The sequence below is a fragment of the Anguilla anguilla genome, chromosome 3, assembly GCF_013347855.1.
Source record: "Anguilla anguilla isolate fAngAng1 chromosome 3, fAngAng1.pri, whole genome shotgun sequence".
Taxonomy (NCBI): domain Eukaryota; kingdom Metazoa; phylum Chordata; class Actinopteri; order Anguilliformes; family Anguillidae; genus Anguilla; species Anguilla anguilla.
This window is the reverse complement of record NC_049203.1, coordinates 39940659-39956456: the sequence shown is the minus strand read 5'-3', so window position 1 is coordinate 39956456 and position 15798 is coordinate 39940659. Positions and strand designations below refer to the sequence as shown.

Here is a 15798-nt window from a genome sequence, read left to right as displayed (position 1 = left end):
TCTGTGTTTGGTTTTTTGTGAGCTATACCAGAAACAATGTCATTTTTAGCCTTTCCAAAATTATCAGTAATTACTGGTTGTGTTTTAATGGTTGTTCCTTTCTTTTTTGATTGTTGTTCTTCTCTTGAGAACATTTAATTTTCCCCTCATGATTTTCTGAAGCTGTTTTGGCAAACTTGGGGATGATTAGACGGGGGAGATGTGTCTCTTCCTTTCTGATGGATTTCTGTAAGGAGTGGAAACCACGGTGCTTCCTGCCAACACTGCACTTGCTACATAATTTATCTGTGAATCCTCTTTCTTGGGAATGGCATTGCAGCTTGAGGCTGTTGATGTACGTATGATTTGCATCGGGCCCAGGATTTATATTGTGAGCGCAAACAAAGGAGCCGTCGATTACTGCGGGTGAAGGCACCTTACGTCTTTCAAAGACAAGTTGACTGGTGACAGGCCTGCAGGCAAATGGGCAAGGGACTGAGGGAAAGTGCTGTCTGTTATTGGTTCTCATTATGAATGTTATATTTACAGGGAAGAGGGTGTTTATTTAGGGTACTGATCAATGCAAAATGTCACCACTTTATTTTGTGGAAGTTTACATGAACTAAAGAAGCACTGGAAACTAGGAAAACAGATTGTCAGTTTTAGCATCCATTTTTCAAAATGGAGTTCTTGCCCAGCAGAATTTGAAATGTGTTGTCGTTTTGCTGATGTGGACCTTGGGTTGTATCATAAGATTGCATGAGTTTTCAAGGTGAGTGATATTAACCTTCTAATAACAGACAGCTCTTTGTGTGCAGTGATTGGTTTTGAGCCCATGAGAAATGATTAATCAATCGGTATGTGAGTAATGTAAAGTAAGCCCGTGCTTATCAACAAACCCGTGATTTTCTTTTTCACAGTTTCACCAGAAGAATCTTTATTAGGGTGCTCAGGTATCATTATTACACTGTAGGTGCAAATGGATGAAAGCTACAATGAAGAAAGCCTAATCAGGTGGAGGCTTTATTGCTACATTCATACTGTAGGAATTCTATTAATGTAGTTATAATCACCCCTGTATTCTGTGGATTAAAAAAGGCCGGCATGCTGATTTGGAATATCCAGTTCCTTCAATGTTGGCTGAATAGCTGATATACCACAGCTCAAGTGCTGGTACTCACACCTCATTCACCCAATTTCTTCTGTGTTGTGTTGCGTGCACGGCCCCTGTATATAACAAATGAAGCCGGAGGACTCAAAACAGTTGTTTCATATAGTCTGAGAGCTTGGCTTTTAAGGTAGAATAGGGAGGTCTTAGGTGTCTTAGGTCCAAAGTGTCTGTACGAAAGGGGGGAAATGAGAGAAATGTGCTGAGTCCAAGTTAATTATTTTCACTAGAAACTGAAGGAAACGTCTGGCGGGAACAGTATATCTCAGGCAATAGCCTCGCTCAGTTGATTTATTCCGGAACATTCTGGGCTTAAAGTAGTAACTGGAAGGACACTCCCATATGCAATAAGAAACACAAGTTGGTGATGCCAGAGGTTTAGAGTAATAAAACACGTTTTAATATCAGCACGTGGATAGTAGAATTACATTAAGCACATATTTGATTGCCATCGACTGTCGTGCCAGGATAAATATTGTAAACTCATGAGGGGGATGACAGTAAGGTAGTCTGCGGTAACTTACAGTATATCATGCAGCATAGAGCCAGGAAGGGCATTCTTTGATACTCTTCAAATCTAGCATCAGTGCGCGTATACGGCCCCACTTGGTCTCACCAAGACCCGAGTCGTTCAGTGTTGACTGTAGATTTAGGTGGAGCAGTAGAGACCCAGCTGGAGCAGTGCAGACCCTGTTATCCCCTGCCATCTGCTTGTATGTAGCCTCCACACCCTCTCCACCGTGTGTTCAGAGAGCTCTGTCCAAGGCCAGGCAGAGCTCAGCTCTCAATGGCGTCCCTTCCAGGATTCACCCCTGCATTTCTCTTACAGAACAAACCATTGAACAGAATATATTGTGCTGTATCTGTAAAATGAACAACAGGCACATTTTCACAGGTATGAAGCCATTGTAAATTAGCCTAGTGAAGGGAAGAGACAGTGGAGCGAGTGTCAGTTCTACACACACTGCTTCATGTACATACATAGTGACTTTTTTCTATGTAACTTCCAACAGATGTTAACTTAAGATTATAATTATGTGACAGTGTCCAGACAATGTGGGCAGTCGTAAATGTCCCTCAGTATCAGGCCTGTATAAAAGTAGAGATGTGCTGTTAATTTGACTGACAGCTAATACATTCCACGTGGGGTGATAAAATGTGATGTTCCTTGGAGGGGGTGCCATTGCAGCCTTGCGCTTGGTACAACTGGAGAGGTTCGGACGGCTTAGCATCAAGAGTCCATCAGAGTTTTGATGAGAGAGGCTTTATGACTAAAGACTACAGTGGCTCTTTGTCGAAACCTCTCAGCGCCCTAATGTGCCTCACAGGAAGAGGAAGTCAAATCATGTTCTCATATTTATCTCTCACTAATTAGTCATAATACAATTAGGAAAAATGGCTTCCACTTGCGGCACAGCAGGCAATGATGCAAGCCTATTTTTCCTGCTTTGTAGATGTATGGTCCTGCTTCCCAGATACTTTATGGTGAGGCGCACTGAGAGATCATTTCACCAGTTCCTGTCCTGGCTCACATGGGTGACTCCATCAGCAGGTCTTCCGCTAGCGCATTAATTGTGCTTGCCTAATAGGAGAGGCTATAATCTGTTCTTGGCTCCATTTCCATAAATAGCCCCGGAACCCCTGCTGCACTGTATCTGTTAGCATCTGAGCCAGCTCTGTAGTGAAAATAAACCATTCTTGCCCAGCACTAGGCTATTATTTTATTGCGTTTATTCAAGAGCACAAAGAGAACAGTGGCATTGGCTTGTCTGCTCTCAAAACCATTGCTACGTTAAAGCGAGAATTTCTGTAGTGACATGGTCCTTCAGTGTGCATGTCACCTCTGTGTGATTTTAAGAGCGGGCGTACATTGTACGATTTTCTCACAGGTTATGATGTCGGGAGTTCGGATGCCCTCTCACACTAATGAGGTTCAGATTGTCCAGCCGGATGAAAGCATAGATCATATGAGCTCACGACCAGATCAGATGACATTACAGTCGGCCGAGCATAGCGGGCAAAATGTTGTACACGGAGCCACCTTCTGATTGGTGAACGGGGTATAGAAACACAGAATCGGCTTGCATGACCTCTCACACCTGACTAATTCAAACCGACTGTGCCTACAATTTTTGACATGTTAAAAAACAGTCGGGCCTGTTAACCAGACAGGTTCAGAATGGTATCTTGTACCTTGCAAGTTGCAACGTTTTTTTTTTAACGATTTGTTCCGGTCAGAAAAAACAATTGGGAGCCCGTAACTCGTATGATGTATGTCTGCCTTAAGGCAGTGACGTCTATTCAACCAGTTTCTTCTACTGAAGACTATGCCACCATGGTGGTGACTGATAGCATCTTTATGGTGTCAGTGGGGCTATCAAGGTCGCAAGGACCATAGCAGAGGTATGAATTGTGTATAATTCATGAATTAAAGGTGGACTCTACTTTGAAATTGACTTGATTTTGCTGTTCAACTGGACCCCTTCTCTTCCAACGGCCTATACTGAGTATAAACATCATTGTGGGGTGTGTGCACCTTCAGGTAGCAATCATTCAGAATCCCTGTTCTGATAACAATATCTCACATTTCTCTGCCGGATCTCAAAGCACTTTACAGTGATGGGGAAACTCAGTAGTTACTGGCAGAGAATGGTTTTAAATGTGATTGGATAACTGAGGTACGCAGTGAGTGCCAGACCAGGGGCAAACACTATTGCCTCTCATCAGTGGAGGCATGATCCCAGTTTTTGACTCTCTCTTTGCTGTAGTTTTAGCATGTGATGGTGTTAGAACAGCTCCTTGAGGACCTCGGTGTCACATCTGTTGATTAACATTCCACATTATGCTCACATGTAGTAGATAAATGGTTGTAACAAGTGATCTGATTCCTTGGTGAGCAGGTTAAGCCTATTAAGTTTATCATGGCTGCACCCATAAATATCTTAAATTCATCTCTGTCAGAGGCCTTTTCTCTGAAAGCATTTGTTAGGATTCGTTTGATTGGTCTAGGCCTGTAGCTGAAAGACAGCTGTGTGGAGTGGCTTGATTGGTCAAAACCTCCATTAATTCCCTCCAAACCGACCACCGACCCCACTCTGTCCCCATCATAGCTTTGTCCCGGCGTAGTTAAATGGTGCCTTGCATTCTGTTGCCTCAGCTGGAGTGTTTGGGAATATTTCTGGGGCCAGATGTAGTTTGATACTGTAGGGCTAAATAATACCTCTCCCAAGTGCTGAGTGATGATTAGGTCAGGAACATGGGTCCCGGGTAAGTGGGCCACGGGTCCTAACATCCCTCCTAACACGCCTCCTCCTCTTGCACTAACGTGCCCTGCAGGGCCTCCCATACCCCGAAGACCAAAGCTGTAATTAGCGCTGTATGGATTAGTCAGTTGGACTATCTGTCCTGCCGCACGGTATTCAGGCCATTCGGCGTCATGCGGGGACAGCATTTCCTGTGGAGGCCCTCGAGTCCTGAGAGAAAATCACTGAGGCAGCCATTTTCTTTTCCTCGCTCGATCCAAAAAACAGAGGAAGGGCAGCTCAGCGGCCCCTCAAACCGTACCCTGCGCGTTACAATGCGCGTTTGCTTCGTTCCAAATGTTTTCCTTTTTCCAGATTTTGCTCACCAGGCCGCTGGTTCCCATCCCGTAGCTGCAGTGTCCTCTTTCGGTTGGATCACAGGTTGCCGGGCGGGTCTCTCAAAGCTTGTGCGGCCAGCTGCTGCTTTGTTTCACTCTGCAGTCCACCAGCTGATCGTCGTACTGCGTAACGGCTAACGGCTAACGACGCTGCATCGCATCCAGTGCAGGCGGCCTTCAGACAGGAGGACAAGCAGAAAAGTGCATGATGAGGCAGGGAATGCCCTCGACTGCAGGAACTGCTCCCTCCCAGTGCTAGTGCTTTATGCACTACGGGCCGTGGCTTTACAATGCATTTCTAGCGGCTTATTGCCTGTCTGTGCCTTGAACAATTTCACAGTTTCACCTTTTAAGTGTCAGCTCCAAAAACATCATTCATTGAATATTTCATTTTTATGTGTTTTTTCCTTTCCGCTTTGACCTGTGACTTCCCCGGGTCTTCACTTCTGCTGTAATGCAGTTTGAACAGAACTCTGGGTCTTCTTGCTCCACCTACACTGAGCAGAGAAAGTGGGGGGCGGGGGGGTGACATTTAGCACTCGCGACTGACAGGCTAGCAGTCAAGTGCTTTTATGGAGGTTGTAGCTTATCCCATTGGTCACAATCTCAGTGCAAAATTCCCTACTGAGATCTAACTTGCCTGTGGTGCACCACCATTTTATACTGTGTAGTTCACATGCTTCCATAAAAGCAGTTTTTGTGTATTCTGTCCATCTGCCCTGCAGCTTTGGATCCATATGACTTTTTATTCGGAATGTTCTGGATAACTGGTGGCTGAAAGGTGGCATGTGAGGGGAAACCGGTCCACGTATCTTCCGTTTTGATTACTGTGCGAATGTCACTTCCTCTTGGCGGCTCTCTGTACTGACAGGCTCCTGATGGCGTGACCGTGCTCCAGGGGGTCATTTATTCCTCTGTGTCTCTATACTGAAACATCCATTTTAGTTTAATTCCCCCCCCCACCCCCACACCTAATTCAGAGCTAACTGAACCCCTCTCAAACTCATACTCTCCCCTTGGACCAACCCCTACCCCAGAGACCACATTTCTCCATTAATGGCTAAGGACATAATTTCTTGTGCCACAACAAGCATTTGAAAAAGGACCCATGTAATCAATTAATGTTCTCATGCTGGAAAAAATGATCCCATACTTTGATCCCTAGTGTGTCTAATTCTTTTCAAAGCAAATGAAAATATTCAAGTACCCAAGCTCAATGCTTTGATGTGTTTGATATGGTCAGTGAAGGGACAGGGAGATGTCAGACTTCACACTCGTATTTGTTCCCACCCAGGAGAGGGGGATGATCTGGCCAGTTATGATGGGACTGATGTTATTATTTTGTTTTGGGTGTACCAGTCAGCATAGCCTCAGTTTTACCGCTGTTGAGCTGAAGACCGTTTTTCCACTCATCCACTGTCGAATCTCCTCTAGACCCTTGAACAGTTTGTCTGAAGCAAAGGTAGAATTGGGTTTAGTTTTAACATTGACCTGGGTTGTCATCTGCATATGAGTGAAAGTGAATGTTACATTGCCTTATGACCAAGGGGGATCAGGTAAATTATAAATACAGTTGGCTCCAACGCTGACTCTTGGAGAACTCCATAATTGACAGCCGATGTCTCTGTTCTGGCCTCTCCTAGCATCACAAATTGGCGCCTGCAGTTAATGTATGAGGAAAACCATTTTAGCGCTGCTCCTCAGAGAGCAGTGTATTCTCTGAGGTGCTCCATGAGAATGCCATTATCCACAGACTCAAAGGCAGAGATCAAGGATGATTAAGATGGATGGGGACCGACCCACAGTCAGATGTCACAAGCAGGTTGTCAGTGGTTCTAACCTGCACTGTTTGAATAGTGTGAATTGGTTTAAAATCCAGACTGCAAAATATCGTAAAGTGAATGGTAGCACAGATATAACTGGAGCTGGGTTGTCATAACCGATTCATTTTTTTCTGTTTCTGAAATGAGGGTATAGTACTATCTCATGATTATTTACAATAAAAAATGATGGAGCACGTCGGAGAGAAGCCCTAGTTTCCTGAACACTGATGCAAGCCAGCGCGTAAGAAAAGGGCGATATTGCATTTCCGTCGGCTGCATCCTGTGATCGGTCGATCCATATTTATTCCTCTCTGCCTGCTCGGGGTGGGGCGTGGTTATGGCTGGTGTGTCAGTGTATGGGACTGAGCCCATAATGGCATTGTCACATCAGACACCACTCACAGGATTGACCTTACCTTCGAGCCAAGATTTGAAATTGATTTCCGGCTGCCGTGACCATGAATTAACTTGCGATAGCCGTGTTTGCCTGTACACAGAGGGCTGATTTATTACATGCTGAGGCGTGGTCTCATAGAAACTGGGCAAAAACTTTGTATTTTGATGCATGGTAACCACCATCCTGCAAATATCATTCTGAAAACCCAGAATTTCTGTAGGTTACGGTTATATATGTATGTATCATATGCATTATAGCAGCATTTTGGAGCTTAATGGTTGCTAGATCTGCGACTTACCGCATGCTTCCAAAAGTAATCTAGCATTTTAGTTATCTAAAAAGTGTCAGCGATAACACACTTAAGGGGCCACTATGGACGAAAGACATTAAATGAAAAAAGGCATCGTTTTTGTCCAGTAAGTTCTGTGACGGCACCATATTTAGCAGTTAAAGCTCCACATAGCTTTAACTCGCTTTGCAACCCTGCATCTCTCAAAGATCTCTTGACCTCAAAAAACATTTAAAATGAGAATCAATAATGTTAAGAGAGAATACAGAATTGAAAAATACAATAAAGTTACTTCAGCTGATATAATTTGAAATGGTACGTTTGAGTAGCTTGGTCGTTACTGAATGTGAATGTCGTTCACATAATATACTGTGACCATTCAAATTGTGCGATATTGTGATTGAAGTTTGTGCCCAGCACTAGAGGATTTGAAAAAGTATTGGGTTTTTTCATTTCAGAATAAATCAATCAGTACTGGCTGAAGTTATGGAAACTCTGTGCTGAGAGAAGTTCAGTTTCCTCAAAGTTTTATCTGTGCCCTTTTTTCTGTTGTTGTTTCTCAGAACATTTTAGTCTAAAAATGTATTCGAAATCGTTATCTTCTTGACCATGAGTGGTAATGACATTATGTGATCGTCGATTATTTGCAATAAATTAAACAAGCCAAAAAAAGTTTTCTTTGAAATTAATATTATGATTTTGTGTTGAAAATACTGGACAAAGAAATGCATTTTAAAGCTGAGTATAATATTTTCAACAGTCAGGTACTGTTCAATTATGTAGGTATGAACTATTACATATAGGAAGGTGTAATGATTGTTATTTGCTTAGCACAATTACTGATTATTTCTTCATTCTTGTTTTATGTTCATATTGCTTTTATTGCATCATATTGCGTTTATTATGCCAAAAAATAAATCTAAATCTAAATCTGCTTATAAGTGCAGTGTTTCCATACTTTATGCCTGCAGTATACATCTAGCTAAGTACACATAGCCCAGCCTAAGTAATATTAGTAATGCATTTGCCTGTTGTAACTTATTTGTTGGACAACGTATTTGAGACAACATTCATTTTTATGTCTAAACCTTCCTAAAAGAAAGCAGAGTAGTTAACATTAATTAATATTCATCATCAAACTTCTCGAATTTAGTTGCTGTATTTAAGGTGAGATTATATCTGTAATAGGCATATGCTAATTTTGTGCTATAGCCTACCTTTTGTGAAAGGACTTAAGAGTCCAGACATGTGGAATTGTGTGTAAACAACTATTTCTTTCAGTGGGAGATAGCCATGACCATGTTTACCTTTGCAAATTTGCATTGATGGTATATCAAATATATATATATCAACCCTCTGTAAAGTTTTTTAAATGACCCAGTAATATTGTGTATTGCAGTAATATTTGGGGGCTATTTGACGGTATGAAAAAATGGATACCCTACCCAATGCTACCACGGAGCTTAAAGCAAATTCTTAACCAAGCTTAAGCATTTTCAAGCATTCTTTTCAGACTTAAGAAGCTGAGAGCTTCTGAACTGGAGATTGGCGTTGCACACACCCATCGCCAAGCTCAGCACGTTTCCTTCATGCTGATATAATGCTCAGCTCTGTTTGGTCGGCGCTGTAATGCTTGTGGCAGTAACCACATAACAAACAACAGTCTGCTCAGCAAATCCAGTGTGTTTAGTCTGCATGTGACCGATGTTAATTATGGGCTACATCAGTGGATGAATAATACCATCTATTATATCAAATTGGACTTCCTGAGTGAGACTGATGATTCTGACTGGTGATTATATGGTTCACTGCGTTATGCCCACTCCCTGTGTCTCCCTCCGCCATCAGAATCCACCCCTCTCTGCCCTCTTAGCCATTCTTCCTTTGCCCAGCCGCCTGCACTCTTTGCAGGTTGGATTACACGTTCCGGAGGGTTCCGCTGAACTTATTTTAAGTTTTTTTTTTTTTAAATTATTTTTAATTAAGACAGACCTGTATCATCTGATGAGAATATGCTGATGTTTTGGATTGGGATTGTGGGAGGGACGTTGGAGTAACAGCACTCTTCGCCTTTTCAGGTGACCACCTGCCGGTGGAACCTTTCGCGAGCAGCCGGGCGGCAGGAGAGAGGGGACGTCAGGAGCTCTGCAAGGTGAGAGCACCGATGCATGACTGGACAAGCATGACACGCCGCATACTATGACATGTAGGATCAAGGACACTAAATATATTACCCTGCTGGTATCAGGCAGGAAATCTGCCTCCACTGGCATAAAACTAGTGTTGTTCATTGTACTGTTCATTGATTCTCATCCGGACCCATGTTTTCAGGACAATGAAAAAATTTGTGCTTAAAATGTGCTTAAAATAAAAAATAAAACATTTAAGGGTTTGTGAGTGCTTTCTAAGACCACAGATTCTTAAAAATCAGGCCATTAAGCAACGATACATGTGTTAACCCATTTACCTGTTTAAGAATTATCACACAAGGTTAAACAAGACCAGGTCAAAGCCTAGTATATGACTGGACTGGTGACCAATGGTGTAACTTCATCACTCGCTCAGTCTCATCACTCAGTCACAGACATTTGCATTTGTAGGGCTGGCCTCGCTGTTGCGGTCCAGCCAAAAAGTTAAGTCTTTACTTTTGTAGATTTTGAGAAGAGTTCCAGTTTATATACCGAATGGAAATGTTACTTGTACTACATTTTCTGAGTTTTATGAGGGTTGCAGTTTTTTATGCGTACTGTATGTGTAGAGCTGTCCTGTAGGTTGAAGGCTAGCTTGTGTCAGTTTCCCTTCTGCTCAGCAGTTCTGAGGCTGTAGCGCGTGTGTGCAGTAGTGCAGACGTCGCTTTGGCAGGCTGTCCCAGATTTACGAGCCGCCGGACTCGGCAGGTCAAGGTGGTCCATTGTGAAATTATGCAGCGCTGCGTTTCCCCTGTCCCTGCGATATGAGGTTAAAAGCCCATGAGGTGAACAGCACGTGCACAGGGGTCAGCTGTGCGTCAGCCTTCAGAGCTCCTGGTCTCCTAATGCCTGCCACCCCCTGAAGACAGAGAGTGTTGTGTCAGTGCACTGCCTGTTCATTCATATCCAGGAGGGTCTATGTGTGCGTGTGCTCTCGTGTGTTTGATCAGTCCCAGCAGTCCTGGCTGTATGTGCACATGTGTTCCCTGATGCAGGTGTATATGTGTGCGTGCGTGTGTGTGTGTGTGTGTGTGCGTGCATATCTGTGTATGTGTGCGTGTGCATGTGTGTGTGCACGTGTGCATGTACGCGTTGTGTGTGTGTGTGCATGTTCTCCTGTGTTTCCTCAGTCCCGGCAGTCCTGGCTATGCAGTGGCTGCAGTGCTAATTTTAGCCTGCTTCCGGCCTCACTTTTGGCTGGGTGTGTGGGACTGAGAGGACACTGCTGAACGTGACTGTAACTCTATACGCCTGTGGAAGACTTGAGACGAGAGGTAGTACTGCAGCTGTGAGGATGGAATCATAGACCGAGTTGACTGACTTACAAAGGTTGAAGGGTTCGCTGGTAAACAAAAGCTACAATCCTAAATGGGAGGCAACTGACACAGTGTTACTGACATATTATAGCCTACGGTTCTAAGAGCTGTGCTGTCTGAAGTGTAGTAGCTCCTGGCAGTGGCTGCAGTCGGGGAAGGGGTCTAGTTCTAGTTCTTCCAGTTAGACATCTGACACCTGGAGGCCTTCCACATTCGCCTCCTTCTGTGAATGTTGAAAGTCACCTGGGAAATCCACATCCCTCACATCGACATCCTCCAGCAGACACCAACACCTTCAGCATGGAAGCTGCCTGAGCAAAACACTGACTATGTTGGGTAGGCCACGTGATCCAGATGCCTGAAGGATGTCTCCCAGGACAGGTCCTATATCTGCAGTTGTCTGGTATCACATAGAAACCAGTGCCACCCAGGTGGACTGAAACTCTTCTACAAAGGCCAACTAAAGGGTACTCTAAAGCAATCTAATATCAAGTGCAATGATCTGTTGAAGTGATTGCCAGGAGCTGGTCATTATGGAGCTCTGTGTGTCCAGAGTTGCCCAACTTGAAATCCAACCAACCAACAGAGAACCCAGAGGCAACGAAAACACAACCCTGATTCCCAGTTTTTTGCCCTCACTTGCTCCATCTGTGGCAAGATCTGTGGCTGTATGATTGGTCTCTTTGGCACCGCTGCAAATGGACATAAATCATAAGCCAGCCAGTGCCAGTTGGAAGCAATGTCATCTTCATTTTGATGGACTGCTGTAAGCGTGTGCGTGTGTGTGTGTGTGTGTGTGTATGCACATGTGCGCATGTGCTCAGTGCAGCGGACGGGAAAACAACTCAATTTTATCGATCAGATGAAAATAAAACGCATGACCGGAGTGCTGCGTGGAGGCTTACGTGCGTTACTGGATTTGCATGTTTCGAATTGATGTGTAGTTTTTTCCGATGGGCTTCCTTTGCTTTTGTGCTGATAACGCCCATTTATAGTCATGTCAGTCTGTGCTTTCTGTTCTGACTTCCCGATGGACATCAACTCTCTGGAGGAGGGCATTGTGGGAAAGCAGGAAATGAAGCTGCGCTATATTGTGTTCTGCGAAACATTCTGCGAGTTAAATAATTGATTCCTTCCGATGACCTTGAGAGATCCTGATGCGAGTTCTGCGATCCTGTGGATGGGGAGATGTGACAGGACGGATTACTGGATCCTGTAGCTGTGATGTGGTAAGGCACATGCACTTTCCTGGTCGGTAGAGTTTACAATACATACGTCAAAGCATTTGTGACCAGTAATCTTAATGTTGACACGGGTCATTTGAACAAGAATCGATTCTGCTCATCAGACATGCATGCGTGGACATGTTAAAGGTGGTGGTTGATTGGTTATTGAATGCTCGGAGTGACACAGATATTTATCGTACATAAAGGCCAATGGTAGATATTGGAACAGAGGATCATTAAACATGTAGGCAAATTGGTTATTTAAAAAAAAAAAAAAAACTTATCAAATCAGCCATGTTTTTTAAAAATTACTTTGTCTTCTTGAAGACGTGCTTCAGGTTTGTAGCTAATTGATATTGCAGTATGCATTTTTCTGCAGATCTGAAAGCTGTGAATCGTTTAACAGAGACAGTTTAACTATAATTGAGACTCAAAAATGATTTGAGCCTCTCTTTGAGCCTGGATGAGGATGTCCTCTTCTTTTTGTTCTGGGTACTTTGCATCGTGACAATTAGGTTGGAGCTAAGTGTGGGCTGACAGTGATGTTACTGTAGACTGCAGCAGTTCTGGGCAGGACTACACGTAATGTTTGTTGACAGGGCGGTGCTTAATTGTGTACTTGGTCCTGAAGCCTGAGATCGATGGACTTTGCCTGCAGGCTTGGTATCTCCAGCTGCACTCTATCTGGCTCAACATGATTCATGTCAACCCCTCAGCATTCCTTTAACCACTAGGCTGTTTGCCGAGATGAGGGAGAGAAACTCAAACAGTTCTCCTGTTGCCTGACACCTCATTACACCAACACTGGAACATTTTCATATGCAATCCTTCCTCTTCTGTCCCGCGGTTAACCAATAATTGCCATCAGACTTTCAGCACCAGTCTGCACTACCCATCAGTCATGCTGCCACAGGTACCTTAGCAGTCTTAATGTCAGGAGATGCGTGCAGGTCCTGGTTTGATGCCACTGATTCAGTACACCGGTAGAAAGGCCAAGCCGCTAGTGCTGTCTCTCTTTGTTGGTAGCTGTGCGGTTCTGTTAGAGACACCTGTGACTCACAGAATGCCAATCTCACATTCTTAGCCACGCCCACCTCAATGTCTCACACGCTCTTCTGTCTGACTCGGACACACCTGCTTGCAGTCTGAGATGCCGTCTCCCTGTCCCAGACACCTGTCTCTCACACCTCTTCCTTACAGTACACAGTGTGGATCTCACTGGTTTCAGTAGAAGTGCCTGTGGCTCTGCAAATACAAATAGCTTTCCAGAACGACTCTCAATGAAAACACGTAACCTACATTATATTGTGAGGGGACTGACCGAGGGCATTGATTAAGGTCAGAGGGAAACTTTGTGTTGTGTGTCTATGCATACTGATGCACTGGGTAGTGTAAGGTCTGTGAGCTAATTGGAGTTGCTGATGATGTTAGAAGTCTGAGTTCAGATGGCAGGGCTGTTTCGACTGCCGGGTCCAGTGTAATGCATTCATTTATAGCTCAGTCATTTACACTGATTTAGGTCCCTCATGGATACACCATGCTGGAATGGTGTTAAAGAGTGTAATTCTCTAAAATGTTATTTGTATTTTCTCCTACAGCCATAAACTGATGTGCATATCAAATAAAATGTCTTGAATGTGATTCGAGGGAATGTTTTTTTGTTGAAAAACCGAAACGGACACCACCTCCACATTATAAAGGCCTGGTGCATCTAACCAAATGCTTTCAGTGGAGTGTATGATCTCAGAGCACTATTCTGATTGCATTATCTCGTCTGATAAATTGTACAGTACAACGGCAAGCCCCGCTTGAGTCTGTTGATGTTTGGGAAACCCACCATTTCATCTTTATGCAGCGTTGTTTATTTTCTGTAGGTCATTTATAGAAAAGCATTGGAAGCAATAACAGAATGCAGAGTCTCCTCCATTAGCTTAGCACTTTGAGTACGTGCAGCTCTGTGGGGCTTCAGCAAGGGAATACATGTGTAGTCAAACTGTCTCAACACCCCCCTTACTGCGGGAACACGCAAGGCGCGTCAGCTTTCCATTATCGAGCGCGTTTATATAAGGGACGACACGTCCGTTAATACAGAACACAGTCCATTTTCTATGGAGCGCAGGTTGCAGACCATAAGCAGAGTCTGCTCCTGCAACACATTGTAAGCGACGGTGTTTACACATGAGGCCGGGGTGTATTTTCTTCAAGGGAGGAGAGATTAACAGGCAGCGACGGGGCGGGGGAGCGGGCGTACGCGGAGGGTGGGCGTGCAGACGAGGTCGCGCTGCTGTGATGTCGGCCTGCCTCGCGAGAGAGCGGGCTCACAGATCCGGCGCTCGCCCAGGGAGCCGACAGGACGGTAATTGCACGTCAGGGAGCCTGAGCGATGGCACTTTGCGGTCCGAGCGGGCAGAGCCGCCGGCGGAGAGGCGGGGGATGATGGGAGAACGCGAAGGCCACTCGGGGGGGCTCAGAGGAGAATAATGTCTCATGAATATTTTAGGCCGTCCGTAAAGCCCTTTCTCTTTGTTAGCCTTTAACGAGCGGCGCGGAGGTTTAGAGACACGAAGCTCACCGTGAATGCCACCCAGAGTGAGAACACTTCAGGGTGAAGTGGTTGGTTGATAAAGTGGATGATTGCTTGAAATCAGCAAGACTGCGTTTCAGTGTGGAGTCAATGTGGAGTCAGTCGCTGAAGTAAAGGCTGTGTATTGGAGTGTGGAATCAGAGAATGATGCAAGGGTGATATCTGCAAAATTGATCAAATTCCTCAAAGGGGGCGAGGCCTATACAGAGTCATTTTGGACGGCTGGTTCAGTAGGAACATTAAATGGAGTCTCATGAAAATTGTGTGGTATCAACTGCTCCTTGTTATGATCATTTGAAAACTTAGAAAGCGAGGAGCCAAAGTTAGTGCAGACTAAAATGGTGTACATCCCAGAATCAGTATTCCCAATAACAGCATTGTTGTGCTCTACAGTATAACCTCAAACCTGCACCTGCATTCACACCTGTGCTCTCTTATACATAGACAAACATTCAAACTCATGAATGCACACACGCATAAACGCTTGTACGTGCATATTCACACTCCAGCATGCACATACACTAAAACACAAGACACAGTGCCACACACACTCACTTGACTCAACACTGGAGAACTAGAGTTGTTGTGAGGACACGTGACTCTTAAACTGAGGACCATGGGTTTGAATTCTGTACTGGACCAAGCTGCTGCTTTCCTAATAAGGTTCTGGAGTGAAGCATAGAACAGGGCACAGGCTTAAGGAATGCCTTGCCTGTTCGGCCGTGGCCAGGAGTGCTGTATCCCAATAAAGGACAAATACAAAACAGAAACATAAACAGGAAGTGGAGTTGGGTGTGACGGAGGAATGGGTGTTTTCCAGGGAAGGGTAACTGTCGGAACAACATCTGTGTATTGCTATAGTTTCGTTTTTTGCCACACGTAGTCAACAATGGGGAAGGATTGTGGTAATGCTGGTTAGACAATAGACAGCAAGTACAGCAGGGCATTTTTTTGAATGAATCTGCATTACTGAAGCTAATCGACCTGTCTTGTTTAGCATGTACATTACATAATGAATTCAAGTTCCTGTCATTGTTTTCTCTTCCTGTGTTTGTATCATCATGTCTGTCCACACATTCAGATCACCAGTGTAACCAATTTCAGTGGCCCAATTGAATGATTTTACCAATTTTGTGCGTGTTGTCTTTCGTCCTTTGTGTAGTTCCTACTGTTTAAAATTTACATCA

The 15798-nt window shown here is 44.3% G+C and overlaps 1 protein-coding gene across 3 annotated transcripts in view; it reads left to right on the top strand.

Annotated features, from left to right (window-relative positions):
• Positions 1-15798, top strand: part of LOC118223591 (protein FAM126B-like) — a 46723-nt gene that overhangs the window by 4289 nt on the left and 26636 nt on the right. For all 3 annotated transcript variants that reach the window (XM_035410315.1, XM_035410314.1, XM_035410316.1), the window contains exon 2: positions 9375-9448. The gene's annotated coding sequence lies outside the window, so the exon portion shown is untranslated. The remainder of the gene's footprint in view (positions 1-9374; positions 9449-15798) is intronic.